This window comes from Neovison vison, chromosome 3 (genome assembly GCF_020171115.1).
Source record: "Neovison vison isolate M4711 chromosome 3, ASM_NN_V1, whole genome shotgun sequence".
In the NCBI taxonomy this organism is placed as follows: domain Eukaryota; kingdom Metazoa; phylum Chordata; class Mammalia; order Carnivora; family Mustelidae; genus Neogale; species Neogale vison.
The window spans coordinates 73,267,168-73,283,501 of NC_058093.1; the positions used below are offsets into that span (position 1 = coordinate 73,267,168).

The 16,334-nt window shown below is 38.4% G+C and overlaps 1 pseudogene; it reads left to right on the forward strand.

Annotated features, from left to right (window-relative positions):
• Positions 1–3,684: 3,684 nt before the first annotated feature.
• LOC122903523 lies at positions 3,685–4,130 on the forward strand (annotated as a pseudogene).
• Positions 4,131–16,334: the final 12,204 nt, after the last annotated feature.

Sequence of the window (16,334 nt, forward strand, 5' to 3'; positions counted from 1 at the left end):
AACACTAAACGATGCTACTCTATTTATAATACATTTGTATCTATCCTTCACTAATTTTTAAGGTTACAAAAATACATACATATTAATGAAAAAATTCAAATAGTACAGAAAGTATGAAATAAAAAGTAAAAAATCTTTTTCCAACCTCTTGTCTCATCTGTTGGCATTCTTTCCACTTTGAGAGAAGGAGCAAGACTCAGTGTTGGGAGCTCCTTTCTGCACTTTTATAAACTATGCTCTTTGTGAATGTTGTGGGGTTTTTTTAATTACAAAATTTTTAAAAATATTTTATTTATTTATTTGAGAGACAGAGCAGGTGGATGGACAGAGGGAAAGAATCTCAAGCAGACTCCCCACTGAGTGGGGAGCCCAATGCAGGGCTTGATTGCACGACCCTGAGATCATGATGTGAGCTGAAATCAAGGGTCAAACACTTAAATGACTGAGCCACCCAGGCGCCTCACGAATGTGTGTATTTTTAAATTATTTTAGTGGGACTTGGAGAGCAAGAGGAGAGGAAATGCATCTGCTCAGTCTACCACCTTGAACCAGAAGCCCTTTAAGAGTTTTTAAAACTATGCTTATATTCACACATTTATTTATTTTACGAAATTGGAACCATTGAGCACATATTGGTTGTTACCAGTGTTTGTCCTTAACAAACTTTAGGAAAAAAAAATTTTTTTTTAGGGTTTAGATAAAGAGCCTTTATTAAAGCCACTACTTAAAAAGGCATGATGAAAGCTATGGGAATACCTGATTGTGGGGAGACTCAGAACTAACAATGAGACATTCCTAAACCCTCATGGAGAGACACCCATTCTGCCAAAGTCTGCAGTACCCAAGCAGGGAGGGATTAAGGACAAATACCATGATTATCTAGCTCTTCCTGACACCTGTTCTCATGGCGGATGCCTCCTGTTGGCCAGACCAACAAAGAAGCCAGCCAGCAAGGGAACCTGAGTGATGGAGCCTGCCCTGGTCAATACCTGGGACTGCAGAGCTCAGAGACTGGATCTAAGACAAATGAAGAATTATCAGCACAGAAATCATTCAAATTATGTTGCAAATGTACAAATTATTTACATATGAGTAGAGGGAAGATACAACCTTCTATTAGTAAAATGTGAAGTAATGTTAAATATTTTGGGTCGATGAAGGCTACCTTTTAATCCTCAGATCATCATTGATCTCTTACAAGTTGTCAACCTTAAGACCTAAGTTGTCAACCTAAGACATTCTGTGTTACTCATGAAAATAATGAGATAATAAGAGTGAGATTAGGATGTCCCAACCAGACTGTCTTTTCTCTTCTAATCTATTAAACTTTAGAAATCTTATCACATTAATAAATATTTACCTATAACTTTACTATTTATTTTTAAATTATTTAATTGACAGAGAGAGACACAGCGAGAGAGAACACAAGCAGGGGGAGTGGGAGAGGGAGAAAGAACCAGACTTCCCTCCGAGCAGGGAGCCTGATGTGGGGCTCGATCCCAGGATGCTGGGATCATGACCTGAGTTGAAGGTAGACACCTGACGACTGAGCCACCCAGGCACCCTCCTATAACATTACTTTAAACATAAATAGTATACCTTCTATGAATGTATTTAACTAAACTCTTATTATTGGATATGTAGGTTGCTTTTACTATTTCGGTATGATAAATATAGCCTAGATAGTTTCACTATAAACATTTTTGCTGTAGACATCTTTCCAGTACTGCAAACATTTTCACTGCATAACTAATTGGCCAGAAGGTAATTATGTCATAAAAGAGAAAATAATGAAAAAATAAAAAGGAGATATTAATAAGGACATAGTGAAACATGGAAAAAATTAATAAGTTATTAATTTCTTCTTACTTTAAGAGAGGTATCAGTTTTCCAAGTGTCAGGATGTATATTTGTAACTGAGCTTTGTATTGGGTTGTGAAAGCCTTCGATGTGGTTGTTTCTTCTTTGCCTATTGTCACAGGCCTCTAATCTACATTCCAAAATTCCATAGGAAATGTGGAAGAAATGGTAACTCTAGGATGCACTTGTTACTGATCTTTGTTACCTTTATAACTTTATATCTTTGTTACCTTTATAACTGATATTTTATCATTTTCTAATATAGTCTAGAATGCTTTATACTCTCTTATTAATTGGCTTATTAATTAATCTTATTATTATTATATTATTATAATTTATATAATATATAAATTATATAATATGATTTATATTATATATTATTATTATAACATAATAATAATATATCTTAATTGGCTTTATACTCTCTTATTTCACACTTCTAGTAAGTTTATCACCATATTTTCTCACATGTTGTTGTACATATTTATCATCTACTGGTTTAAGACCACGATGTCAACTCATTGCTGTATAGGCTATGAGAACTAGCTAGGGTTTAAATAATATAAAAATGGGAACTTTACCAATGGAGAAATGAAACCAAACTGTCAACCAGTTATTTTATTTTTCATGGTGAAATTGCCTTACAGCCAATTATTATGGGGCAAAAATGTGGCAAAGATGTCTATAGCGAAGATGCTTATGGCGAAAGTACTGGACACAGCTGAGATGATCTGCCTAGTAGCTCAATCTTTGCACATATCCTTAATTATTTCTCAATATATAGTGCTGAAATTGAAATTGCTCCCCAAAAGTTATGTGCATTTTTAAAGTCTTTAAGCGCAATGGGTATTTGCTGTTTTTACCTCTTAACTGTGCTATCTAGAAGCTAACAAGGAATATAGCTTCTTTAAGTAGGATGGGACACTACTAAAAACTTTTTTCAAGTCAGGACACCTGGGTGGCTCAGTTGGTTAGGCGTCTGCCTTCAGCTCAGGTCATGATCCCAGGGTCCTTGGGATTGAGTCTTAAGTAAGGATCGCTGCTCAGTGGAGAATCTGCTTTTCCCTCTGCCTCTGCCCACTGTCCCCAACGCAGCCACCTGCCCACGCTCCCCCCTGCTCATGCTTGTGCTTTCTCTCTCTCTCTCAAATAAATAAATAAATAAAGTCTTTTAAAAAAACAAAACTTTTTCATGTCAAGATCTGCCTCATCTTCCAAAGTAGGATTTCCCAGCCCTAGGCTTTGGGGGTGGAAGCATGATCCACCTCCTTCCAAAAGCTGGAGTGAGTCACTATCAGCTTTCTTTTCTCCACCCTCACATCTCAGCCTTCTTCTTCTTCTTCTGCTTCTTTTTTTTTTTTTTTTTTTTAAAGAGATAGAATTCAGCCTAGGGGTTCCATTGGATTGGAATTGGAGAGAAGTATCTGTTCCAGGTCTTTTTGCTTCCAGACTGGAATTCATCTCATCTCTTAAAACGGAGCATTCTTAAGATAAACTCTTATCTAAAGGCTAATTTAAGGTAACTTAACCAATGTAGCAAAGAAATCTCAAAAACAAGTTTTTGAAACTCTTAGCAATAAAAAGGGCTATTTATTTATTTATTTATTTATTTTTAAAGATTTTATTTATTTATTTGAGAGAGAGACAGTGAGAGAGAGCATGAGCAAGGAGAAGGTCAGAGGGAGAAGCAGACTCCCCGTGGAGCTGGGAGCCCGATGCAGGACTCCATCCCGGAACTTTGGGATCATGACCTGAGCCGAAGGCAGTCATCCAACAACTGAGCCACCCAGGCTTCCCTAGAAAGGGCTATTTAAAAAAATAATAATGGCCCTTTCTGGCTCTCAGCCATCTTGGGGGCTGCTCTTGGTTGGGGCTGTCCTATGTGTAAGGCAGGAGGATGATGGCTGCAAAGAAGACGAAAAGTCACTGGAGTTAATCAACTCCAGACTCCAAGTCATTATTGAAAGTAGAAAGTATGTGCTGGGGTATGAGCAGACTCTGAAAATGGTCAGACATGGAAAAGTGAAACTGATCATCCTCACCAGCAACTGCTCAGCCTTGAGGAAATCTGAAGTAGAACACGGTGCCATGTCGACCAACGCTGGTGTCCATCACATCATTATAGTGGCAATAATATTGAACTGGGCACAGCATGTGGGGAACATTACAGAGTATGTACACTGGCTATCATTGATCCAGGTGATTCTGATATCATTAGAAGCATGCCAGAACAGACTGGTGAAAAGCAAACCATGTACAATTTTTCTTAAACAAAACTGGCCAGAGCTTGTGTTTTTTTGTTTTCTGTTTTTTGAAGTGAAATGATCTTGTGATGGATATTATTCTGGTGGTAAGATTAATGTGAATTTTGATGTCTGGATAGATTCCCCATGTAAGTTACATTCCTTCCTATCTGAACTCTAGAAGGCTTTCACAGACCATCTTGGGGTGTGAAGAAAATCCAGCACATGGGCATGTACACATACCTCACCATGCACACTCCTCTTTCTGTTTTCCTTGCTATTGCTACTACCCTATCACTATCACCAAAGTCTAGCAATGCTTTTAAAATATGTAATGTGGTCATTATGTCTGATCAGGACATTTTCTAGGTTAAAAAAGCAAAGGACATACAAAAATGAATTTTCAAAATCTGTAAATTTTACAGGGCACTTCCACATATTTCACTTGGTCTTATAATACTCCTACTAAATAGATATTAAGACCCCCTTTCACAGATAACAAAACTGAGGTGGATAGAGGCTTAAAAATTCTTCAAGACAAAGTTTAAGGTTTTTCCATTTCAGAACGCTCCCCTTCCTGTAGGTTCTGTGCTCAGGGATTTCATCCTACTGAAATTGCTCTTCATCTGAGGAGGAAGCAACAAGATGGACTGCTAATTCTCTGGGATCAGGGATTTTATGTTTCTTCTTACAAAGCCCAGACATTCTGCTTCCCATCAGGATCATGGACATTTGAGCAGGTTCCTGTACCAGACCTACCTGAAGGATGAAGCAAATGATTCTGAGTTTTCTTTCTCTAGGACTAAACTCACAGACACAGAAATACAGGCTAAGATCTTCCAGTAAAATTAATTCCTACTGTGTGGGTCGTCTTACATTCAGCTAATTAGGAATTACCTTTTTTTTAATGTGCATATTCTTAAAAATATTTTATTTATTTATTTAACAGAGATCACAAGTAGGCAGAGAGTCAGGCGGAGGTGGGGGTGGGGGGTGGGGGGGATAGGCAGGCTCCCTGCTGAGCAGAGAGCTGGATGAGGGGCTTGATCCCAGGACCCTGAGATCGTGACCCTAGCCGAAGGCAGAGGCTTAACTCATAGAGCCAGCCAGGTGCCCCAGGAATTACTTTTGAGACAAATAAGCATAATTAGAACTTTGCAAAACACTCTGTAAAATCTTAAATGATTCCTATCAGAGAGCTTTGTTTTGCCTGAAGTGGACAGAAGCACTAACTTGCTTAAATTAATAATTGGGAGTAAAAAAGAAAGAAAATACCAGAAATTTCCCTTTAAAGTGGCCAGGTTTATGAGTTAAGATATCTAAGAAATGGAAAGAATTTAACATGGTTCATAATCAAGAAATGTGGCCAGACTGGGAACCAAGATTGTTTTGGGGTGATATGTTCATATTTTTCCATTAAAAAAACCTCATATTTAGTGGTTGGGTACCAGATTTATTCCTAAAACCTATTGAAACTCAATTGACTTTGAAATGGCACTTGCAATTTCCTGGAGATTCCATCCTCACCCTAATTCCTATGGCAACCTTGAGTGTAGTAGAGAACTGAGAAACTGAGACTTGAGATCCACTGGACCCTGAGGAGGACTGCGGGGGAAGGTGGACTCTCTGGGGTTCAGTAGCTCTCAAATGAGTGTTATGCTACCTCTGGTAGATGACCCAGAAGAAACAGCCATCAAGAACAACAAATGACTGTTCATGGCTAATGACTGAGAAACTAGGGCTTCTTTCTAGTTGAGTTAAATTCCATTTGTGTTTTCTATGGAAGGGACGCTTGTATTTCTTTTGCTCCCTATCTCAGTCAGTTGTCAGAATTAGCGTTGAACATGTAGCTGATGCCTAGAAATACTTGCTTCATGAACAGAATAGGGAGCTTAAGATAATTGGTATGTCTTGGTGTGCTGGGTCTTTGCAAAGATAAATTTGACCACAAGTGGAGATGATAGCACAGGCTTTATCTAAGATCTGAGACGTAGAGCAAGGGTGGGCAAATGAATTATTAATGAGTAGTTACACAAAAGAGTAAAGAGAATCCTTCCATAGCAAAAGCTTTACCACTAAGGAGCTATAAGGGGTTTGGGCACATTACCTAACCTTAAAGCCCTCATCTATAAAATATGGATAAAAATAGGAACTATCATATTGGATTACTATGATGATTAAATAGGACAATGCATATAGAGTAATTAGAGGAGTGCCTGGCAAATAGGAATCAAAGAACCTAGAAGGGCTGCCAGGTGCATCTATGCAGGTGGTTTGATCTCTAGGGCACCCAGAAGCAACAGAAGCCTCTTAGACATAAAAGGTCCACGGGATACCTACAACATAAACCAGGCTTGGACATCACATTGTGAACTAATTTAGGACCAGCTAAGATACCCGTCCCCTTCCAGAAACCATGAACTGAGCCACCCTGGTGCCCCAGAGTGTTAACTATAGTTGTCATACTGTACATTACATTCCTAGTACTTATTATCTTATAACAGTAAATTTCTACTTTTTGACCACTTTCCACCAATTCCCCCTCCCCTCACCCTAGTAACCACAAGTCTGGTCACTTCCCATGAGGTCTTTTTTTTTTTTTTCTTTTTCAAGATTGCACAAATAAGTGAGACTATACAGTGTTTGTTTTTCTTTCTTTGACTTATTTCACTTAGCCTAAAGCCCTCTAGGTCCAACCATTTTGTCGCAAAAGGTAGGATTTCTTGTGTGTGTGTGTGTGTGTGTGTGTTTATGGCTTAATAATATCTCATTGCATTTTTAAACAACAACTTCTTTATCTATTCATCTGTTGATGAACACTTAAGCTGTTTCCATGTCCCCAAACCTTTTAGAATGACCTATACTTGACCATACTTTTATTTTTATTTTCATTTTAAAAATATTTTATTGGGACGCCTGGGTGGCGCAGTTGGTTGGACGACTGCCTTCGGCTCAGGGCGTGATCCTGGAGTCCCGGGATCGAGTCCCACATCAGGCTCCCAGCTCCATGGGGAGTCTGCTTCGCTCTCTGACCTTCTCCTCGCTCATGCTCTCTCTCACACTCTCTCTGCCTCAAATAAATAAATAAAAATCTTTAAAAAAAAAAAAAATTTATTTATTTATTTGACAGACAGAAATCACAAGTAGGCAGAGAGGCAGGCAGAGAGAAAGGAGGAAGCAAGCTCAGCGCTGAGCAGAGAGCCCGACTCAGGGCTCGATCCCAGGACCCTGTGATCATGACCTGAGCCGAAGGCAGAGGCTTTAACCCACTGAGCCACCCAGGTGCCCCTTGACCATACTTTAAAAAAAAAAATTTATTTATTTAACAGAGAGCACATGAGCAGGGGAAGGGGCACAGGGAAAGGGAGAAGCAGACTTCCCACTGAGCAGGGAGACTGACACAGGGCTTGATTCCAGGACTCCTGGATCATGACCTGAGCTGAAGGCAGATGCTTAACCAACTGAGCCACCAGGCACCCCCTGACTACACTTTCTTAGATTGGGCAATAAAACTACACTGCTTTAAAATTATACTAACAAGCCTGCTTCCTCCTCTCTCTCTCTGCCTGCCTCTCTGCCTACATGTGATCTCTCTCTGTCAAATAAATAAAAAAAAAAAAAAAAAAAAAGGAGCGTCTGGGTGGCTCAGTGGGTTAAGCCGCTGCCTTCGGCTCTGGTCATGATCCCAGAGTGCTGGGATCGAGTCCCGCGTCGGGCTCTCTGCTCAGTGGGGAGCCTGCTTCCTCCTCTCTCTCTCTGCCTGCCTCTCTGCCTACATGTGATCTCTCTCTGTCAAATAAATAAAAAAAATAAAAAAATAAAATTATACTAACATTCACATTTACTCACCAAGTTCAACCCGGTCTTTTCATTTATTTGGAAGCAGATCAATTCTTACTGCAATTTCTGAAAAAGAACACAGTGCTCTTGTAACAGTGATGACATTCCAAGAGGTGGGGTAAGAAAGGAGACATACAAAGCAATTGCCTGAGGTGGAGTGCTGACATTTGGGAAGGATGGAATGTGGAAAATCACTATCACAGATATTTGAAAAGAGGTTCAGAAAAATTCGCCATTTGGAGCTACCTGTTTTATAGTGTAAAAATTCGGGCAGCCTAACTGTCAGACATGGTCTCTAGGAACTCAGCATTCATTTTCACCACCTCCCATAGATACCCCATTTTCATTTTGCAGTATTATAGGAGCTAGAAATCTCAAAACTTATATCTTTCTTTCCATCATACACAAATATCAATACCAGATGAATTGTAAATCTAAATGTAAACAGTAGAAGTTTTCACACAAAAAAATTGGAAAATACTTTGTGACCTCAGAGTCAGCAAAGATTTCTTAAATGAGACACACACAAAATAACCGAGCCATAAAGCAAAGCCTCTGATAAGCTGAACTACACCAAAATTATAAATGTCTTCGGGACACCTGGGTGGCTCAGTCGTTAAGTGTCTGCCTTCAGCTTGGGTCATGGTCCCAGGGTCCTGGGATTGAGCCCCACATTAAGCCCTGCATCGGGCTCCCTGCTCAGCGGGTAGCCTGATTCTCCCTTTCTTCCCCCCCGCCCCGCCCCACCCCGCTTGTGTTCCCTCTCTCACTGTCTCTCTCTCTCTCTGTCTGTCAAATAAATAAATAAATAAATAAAATCTTTTTTTAAATTATCAATGTCTTCATCAAAGACCCTATGAAAGGAAAGGACAAATAAGACACAGAATGGCAAAAGGTATTCCCAATACATCTACTCAATAAAGGACTCATAGAATAAAGAACTACAAAGAAAAAAAAGTCAGACAAGCTGATAAGAAATTGGGTGAAAAATAGGCAGTTCATAGAAGAGGATATCTCACTGGCCAATATACATATGAAAAGGTGCTCCACTTGTTAGACATCAGGAAAATAAAAACTAAAACCATAATACAATTTCAACACATCATATTAGCCTTTCAACAGAATAGCTAAAATGTAAAATTGGAAAATACAAGGTTCTGGTGAGTATGTGGCATGGCACATCCCTCACTTTGGAACACTGGTAGTATCTACTCAAGCTAGACACATGCATTCCCTATAACCCAGAAATTTGCACATTTATATATCTAACTGAAGGGTGTGCATTTGTTCACCAATGCTCCTGATAGCACTGTTTGTAATCACTCCCAAATAGAAACAACCCAAGTGTCCATGTGCAGTAAAATGTACAAATCACGTTATCGTTATCCTAAGGAATACTATACAGCAATGAAAATGAAGATGCTCTTGCTATGCACAACATAGATGAATCTTACAAATACAATATTGAGTGAGAAGAGCTGGTCACAAAAGAGGACATACTACCTCATTCTACTTTGTGGAATTGCTCTATGGTGTTAGAGGCCAAGACGGTAGGTAGCTTCTGGGAGGATAATGCCTAGAAAAAAGCATGAGGGGGGCTCTCTGGTGTACAAGTAATTTCTGTTTTCCAGTCTGGGTTAGGGTTACATAGGAACACTCACTTTATAAAAATTCATTAAGCTATACCTGATTGTGATTTGTGCATTTTTCTGTATATATGTTATACTTCAGTGAAAATTGACTTTAAAATATCCGAACAACTATAATTCCTAGACTTTCCTGCTAATAGGATTCAGTATACAATTTGGATTTTGCCAGTCATGTACAATGATGTGAGACTGGAATGTAAAAGCAAGATGGAAGCTATTTTCCCCTGCCTGTTAGTTTTCTCTCTTACTTTTTGATATGCCTGCTACATTAGATGTTATTTTCAACAGCCAGACTTTCTGTGCCTCTGCATTGCCACCAATTCCATTGGTGAGATGTGGCTGGGATGCTAGCTATGGTCTCCATAGGTTCCTGATCTCTAGGTTTTTGCTGTGTGGTATGACTTGGAAGCCTAAGGGCCGCCCTCTAACCTCTGCTCTTCCAGCCCACCTAATTGTTTTGGAAACATCTAATTCCTTGTATTCAACACCAAGAGTGGTGTCTGCACTAAACTCCTGTTGATACATCAACTTATAACACAACTGATAGGCAATGTGGTAAGGTCCATGTTGGTTTTAAATATCTTTGAAAAAGGAAGTTACCATTGGCAATCCTACCACCTAGGATCAGCATTATCATAAGATCTGCTTTAGAGCTAACCTAAATCTACTCTGATGTGCTGTAAAGCCATTTACTTCAGAGGATATACTGCTTTCTGCTGCCATTCAAAGATGATTCTTAAGGCATTCTTTGTCTTCTCTTCACAGCTAAATAGTGCCAGTTCTTTGAACTTTTCTTTACATGTTCTGCAATGCTACCCAGTTGTGGCTATTTGAAAACAGTATTTATATAAGGACTGCCTATTCTGGTACGATTAGTTGTCCCTTTCTTTTTCTTTCTTTCTTTTTTTAAAAATTGAAGTATAATTTACATACATTATATTAGTTTTAGGCATACAATGTAATGATTTGATATTTGTCTATATTGTGAAATGGTCACCACAATAACTCTAGTTAACATCTGTCACCATACATAGTTACAGAACTTTTTTTCTTGTAATGAGAACGTCCAAGATTCACTCTCTTTGCAAACTTCAAATAAGAAAAACAATTTTTAAAATAAATATTTTATTTATTTATTTTTAGAGAGAGAGAGAGCATGAGTTGGGGGGAGGAGCACAGGGGGAGGGACACGGAGTGGGAAAAAATCTCAAGCAGACTCTGCACTGAGCACGGAATCTGACATGGGGCTGGATTTCACAACCTGAGATCATGACCTGAGCTAAAACCACCAACTGGATGGTTAACTCACTGAGCTACCCAGGGGCCCCAAATATGCAACACAATATTAACTGTAGATAATGCTGTATATTGTATCTCCATGACTTTTTTTTATAACTGGAAATCTGTACTTTTGATTCCCTTTACCCATTTCACCTCCCACATCTCCCATCTCTGGCAATTACCAATCTGTTTTCTGTATCTATAATTTTTTTAAAAATTCCATATGTAAGTGATATCATATAGTATTTGTCTTTCTTTGTATGAATTATTTCACTTAGCATAACACCCTCAAGGTCCATACATGTCAAATATCATATATATATATATATATATATATCACATTTTCTTTGTCCCATCATATGTAGATGGACACTTAGTTTGTGTTCATATATTGGCTATTGTAAATGATGCTGCAATGAACATAGGGATGCACATATTTTTTGAATTAGTGTTTTTTACTTTCTTTGGATGAATACTCAAAAGCAGAATTGCTGGATATGGCATTTCCATGTGTAATTCTTTAAGGAACCTCCATACTATTTTCCATAATGGCAGCACCAATTTACATTCCCATGTAAACGGTGCACATCCTTGTCAAAGCTATTATTTTTTGTCCTTTTGATAATACCATTCTAACAGGTATAAGGTGATGTCTCATTGTGATTTTGATTTGCATTTCCATGATGAATAGTGATGTTGAACATCTTTTCATGTTCCTTTGGCTATCTGTATGTCTTCTTTGAAAAATATGTCAGATCTTCTGTCCAGTTTTTAATCAGCTTGTTTTTTGTGGTTTTTGTTTGTTTATTTTTTGTTTTTTGCTATTGAGTTGTAGTAGTTCTTTATATATTTTGGATATTAACCCCTTATCAGATAGGTGATTTGCAAGTATTTTCTCCCTTTCATTGGGTTCCCTTTTTATTTTGTTGATTGTTTCCTTTTCTAGGTAGAAGCTTTTTAGTTTGATATAGTTCCATTTGTTTATTTTTGTTGACATTGACATTGGTCATCACCAAGACCAATGTCAAGAAGCTTAGTGCCTATGTTTTCTTATAGGAGTTTCACGGGCTCAGATCTTACATTGCATTTTTCCATATATAGCTGTAGTTCTGGTATGTCCATGGGAGACGATAAGCTCAGGATCTTCCTATGTCATCACCCTGAACTGGAACTAGCTGTCCTTTTCTTTTGGTTATACTCCTAGGTACACTCTTGTTTATTTGACCAAAATCTTACACTGCTGACTCAAGTTTATGTTATGGTCCAATAGATTTGTAGAAGGTTGAAAAATAAAACTTGCCAACCATAAGCAACAGTTTTGTCTGGATTCCCAGTTCAGAGCAATATCTAATATAACAGCTTATAAACAATAAGAATAAGAATCAGAGGTCAAAAGAAAAATTAATAGGCAAAGAGAGATTACTGAATTGTAGATTCACACATTTAGAAGAGACTTTAAATCTTTTTTTTTTAAGATTTTATTTATTTATTTGACAGAGAGAGACCACAAGTAGGCAGAGAGAGAGAGGAGGAAGCAGGCTCCCCACTGAGCAGAGAGCCCCACGCAGGACTCGACCCCAGGACCCCGAGATCATGACCTGAGCCGAAGGCAGAGGCTTAACCCACTGAGCCACCCAGGCGCCCTAGAAGAGACTTTAGAAATAGTCTTTATATACCAGGATATTGAAGCTCAGATATATATCCAGGCTTTGAGTCATTGCTTACTCTGAACAGTCTTGCAGCTCAGAGTGTGGCCTTCAGACCAGTAGCATCAGCACCATCTGGGAGCTTGATAGAAATGCAGAATCTCCAGCATCAAGCCCCACCAAATCAGAATTTGCATTTTAACAAGACCCCCATGTGATTTGTATGCATGTTAATATTTGAGAAGATATAAGCAAAAGCACCATAGGTTTTTGTCCTACTATTTAAAATCTTGCATAAATCATATTACAGAGAAAACCTGATCTCTTTTGGGCAAGACCTGTACTATTACAGGTCCTGGTCTAATACATTATTTGAATAGCTGGATTAAATAAAAAGAAAAACTCTAATGATCTCTGAGAAAAGAGGGCATCTATTTGAGCTATGCTTGTTTTTAATGTACCCATTCACATTTTAATTCACTAGAAAAATTAATAGCCTATTTGGTGGTAGCAAGTCCTGCAAAAATAAGTGCAATAAAATGGAAGTATTTAAATGGGTATTTAAACTATGCAGTCATCAGTGATTTAGTTTTCAATTACACAAAGGTAATTACACTAGAATCCACCTCATTCGCCCTTCCGTGAGAAAATGCTGGAGTGTTGTAATAAGCTGATGCTTTCAGGCAATGACTGATCTCCTCTCCTTGTTGGCCAGGACCTGAATTCATTTACTTTAAACAGTTTAGGGTGTATGCTAGGAATATAAATGATGGAAACACCCTTTGTGACCCTTCTTACAAAGGAAGTCACATCATTATAAGGGGGCATGTAAGGCTACAGGCCTAGCCTCTCAGACTGGGAAGGGCTCACACAGCATGCAGATTTGGCTCAGGAGAGAAAGGCGGGACCATGGTAAAGGAGAAATCCACCACTAGGCTCTTGCTCTAACAGTGTTAAAGTTCCGTGTGTGGAGGAGGGTTTCTGGGATGCTGGCAATGTTTCGTTTCTTAATCTGGTGCTGGTTACATGGGTGTGTTCAGTTTATGAAAACTCACTGAGCTGTTCACTTACAATAAAAAATTCTTTTCCATGTGTATGTTATACTGCAATAAAAAAAATTTTAAAGTGTAGAAAGTTAGAGTTGCATAAGACCAGCTTTTTGTCCTCTCTCCCTCCTATTCAGATGCAGGGAGTCTGTGTCCCCTGCTTTGAGAAACATGGTGCAGAGTAATCAACGAGGTTATAATCAGGGAAAACTGATGAGCAAGTTTCATTAACCCATCATATTCAAAGAAGTGGACAAGTAAATCCAAACAGACAATAATGCAAATTGCAAGGTGCACTACGTTCTAGGTGCTATGTAAGTACATTCTCCTGATCCTCACTCTTGAGAGGACAATATTATCTCCACTTGCAAATGAGGCAAATGGCATCCATACAGCAGGCTGGACCAAAAGTCCATGGTAGATTGGTCAGAACCAAAGTCTATCTTATTTTCACTATTGCCACTTCCAGGCAGTTTGAAGGAGCAAGTAAGTCAGAAGGACAGTCTGAGGGAGGTGAGAGTGGACAGAGAAGGAACATAGGACTCTTTGCCAAGATTAAGGACAGATTGCGTAGGCACCCGTGAATATTTTAGAATCCTCTGGCAGCTTCTCAGAGGCAATGTTCCAAGGCCAAACCCATGGGACCGCCAAGCACCTGGAGAGTCCTGGACCATAGCTTGAACTTGGTTGAACATCAATTTCACCTTGGGAAGGTTTGAAATATACAGATTCACCAGCTCCACTCTAAAGTTCTGTATCCAGTACCTTTGAGGTGAGGCCTGAAAACTCTTTAAAAACCATCCCAGGAAATTCTGATGGCCAGCTGGGCTTGGGAACCACTACTGCAGTTATGCTGACCACAAGAAAGAGTCAGACTTGGACTGACCTTGGCAGTAGTTCATCACAAGCCAACCAGGGGAAAGCAAAGGGTGCATAGGGGCACCCTCAAACTGTGAAACTATAGCCAGATGTTAGGCCAAGAAACAAAGCAGAAAAAAAGGAAACTTGCTATCATGAGATGGAAACTCATGACTAGCTTATGTCTGCAAATAAAAAGCCTGTTCTTGTTGTGTCCTAGGCATTTACAGTCACCTAGAGTTTCTCCTTTAGTTTGTTCACAAAGAGGGCATCAAAAGGGTTAAAAAAATTTTAAATTTTACCTTTTTAAAATATTGAGATATAACTGACTTATAGCATTTAAAAGCTTTTTTAAAAGATTATATTAGGATTTTTAAAAGTATTATAAAAAGAGAGACAAAGTACAAACTTCCAGTTATAAAATAGAGAAGTCATGGGCATATAATGTACAGCAGGGAGATTATAGTTAAAGCTGTAAAAAATGTAAACAGTAAGTAAATTTAATATCTCAGATCTCAATATGAAATCCTTGGTCTAGGCTTTTTTTTTTTGTTTGTTTGTTTTTTTTCCAATTTATTTATTTTCAGAAAAACAGTATTCATTATTTTTTCACCACACCCAGTGCTCCATGCAAGCTGTGCCCTCCATAATACCCACCACCTGGTACCCCAACCTCCCACCCCCCCCCGCCACTGCAAACCCCTCAGATTGTTTTTCAGAGTCCATAGTCTCTCATGGTTCATCTCCCCTTCCAATTTACCCAAAAGCACATACCCTCCCCAATGTCCATAACCCTACCCCCCTTCTTCCAACCCCCCTCGCCCGGTCTAGGCTGTTTTTAATGAGAAGTTTGAGAATTTTGAACAGAGTTAAAATGGGCTCTACAAAATTTAAGGAGATGGTATTGCAAAGGTAACAAGATCCAAGGGCACCCTCTTCTACCCCATCAACTTGAACTGGTTTATTCTAGATTTAAACTATGACTTTGAACAACCTAGATTTCTATTTGACCCCAGTGTTCAGTGGTAAAAGTACAGAGGTGATTATGTACGGTCAATAACTTCCCTATCTCATCTGTCAACTAGAATAAATAGCTAAAACTGATAAGTTGATAAAGTACTTTTTTTATTGGAGAGTTAATAACTTACTCTGAAGTAGACTTTAATTGCTAGACCTTGCTAACAACTGACATATGAATTAATTGCCAAGTTTAATCCCTCTGCAAGTTTAAAAGAGAACTTCACAGCACTCAAACCTAAGGGAAATATTTATGATATAAATGATAAAATACAATTCAATCCATTATTCATCAGTATAAATGGGAACAAAATACAGGGAACAATAAAATAAGCCTAGAATTGGAGCTAATTAGGTTTAAGAAAACCATTTTAACCCAAACATGTTTTCATCCTAAACCCTTGTCTCATTTGAGGAAACAACCCTAGTTCTTTGTGTATGAGATTAGAGGCCCATGTTTAATTTTTTCCAACATGTAAAAGTGGTGTAAAGGGATCTTTGAGCCAAGAAGTATATTCTGGCTTCAAACACCAGAGAGCTGATCAATGTCCATGAATTTTGTAAAAAGTTAACATTACTCTTCAGGATAAAATAAAGGGTGGGGGAGGGTTACAAAAAGGACAAATTAGAACACAAACCCAAAGATTAAAGAGATCCTTGGTGTGTCCTCAGTTTCCCAGTTTATTCAGATTTTTGTTTTCGGTTTCGGTAAAACACTTCTAAAGTGAATGAATGTTTAGTTGCAAGTATAATTTTCTAAATAGCTATAGAAGAACAAAAAAAATTATTAAAGTAGGTTTTTCTTAAAGAGATTTTATTTTTTAAATTGTTTTGCTTTTTTTTTTTTTTTTTAAAGATTTTTATTTATTTGACAGATCACAAGTAGGCAGAGAG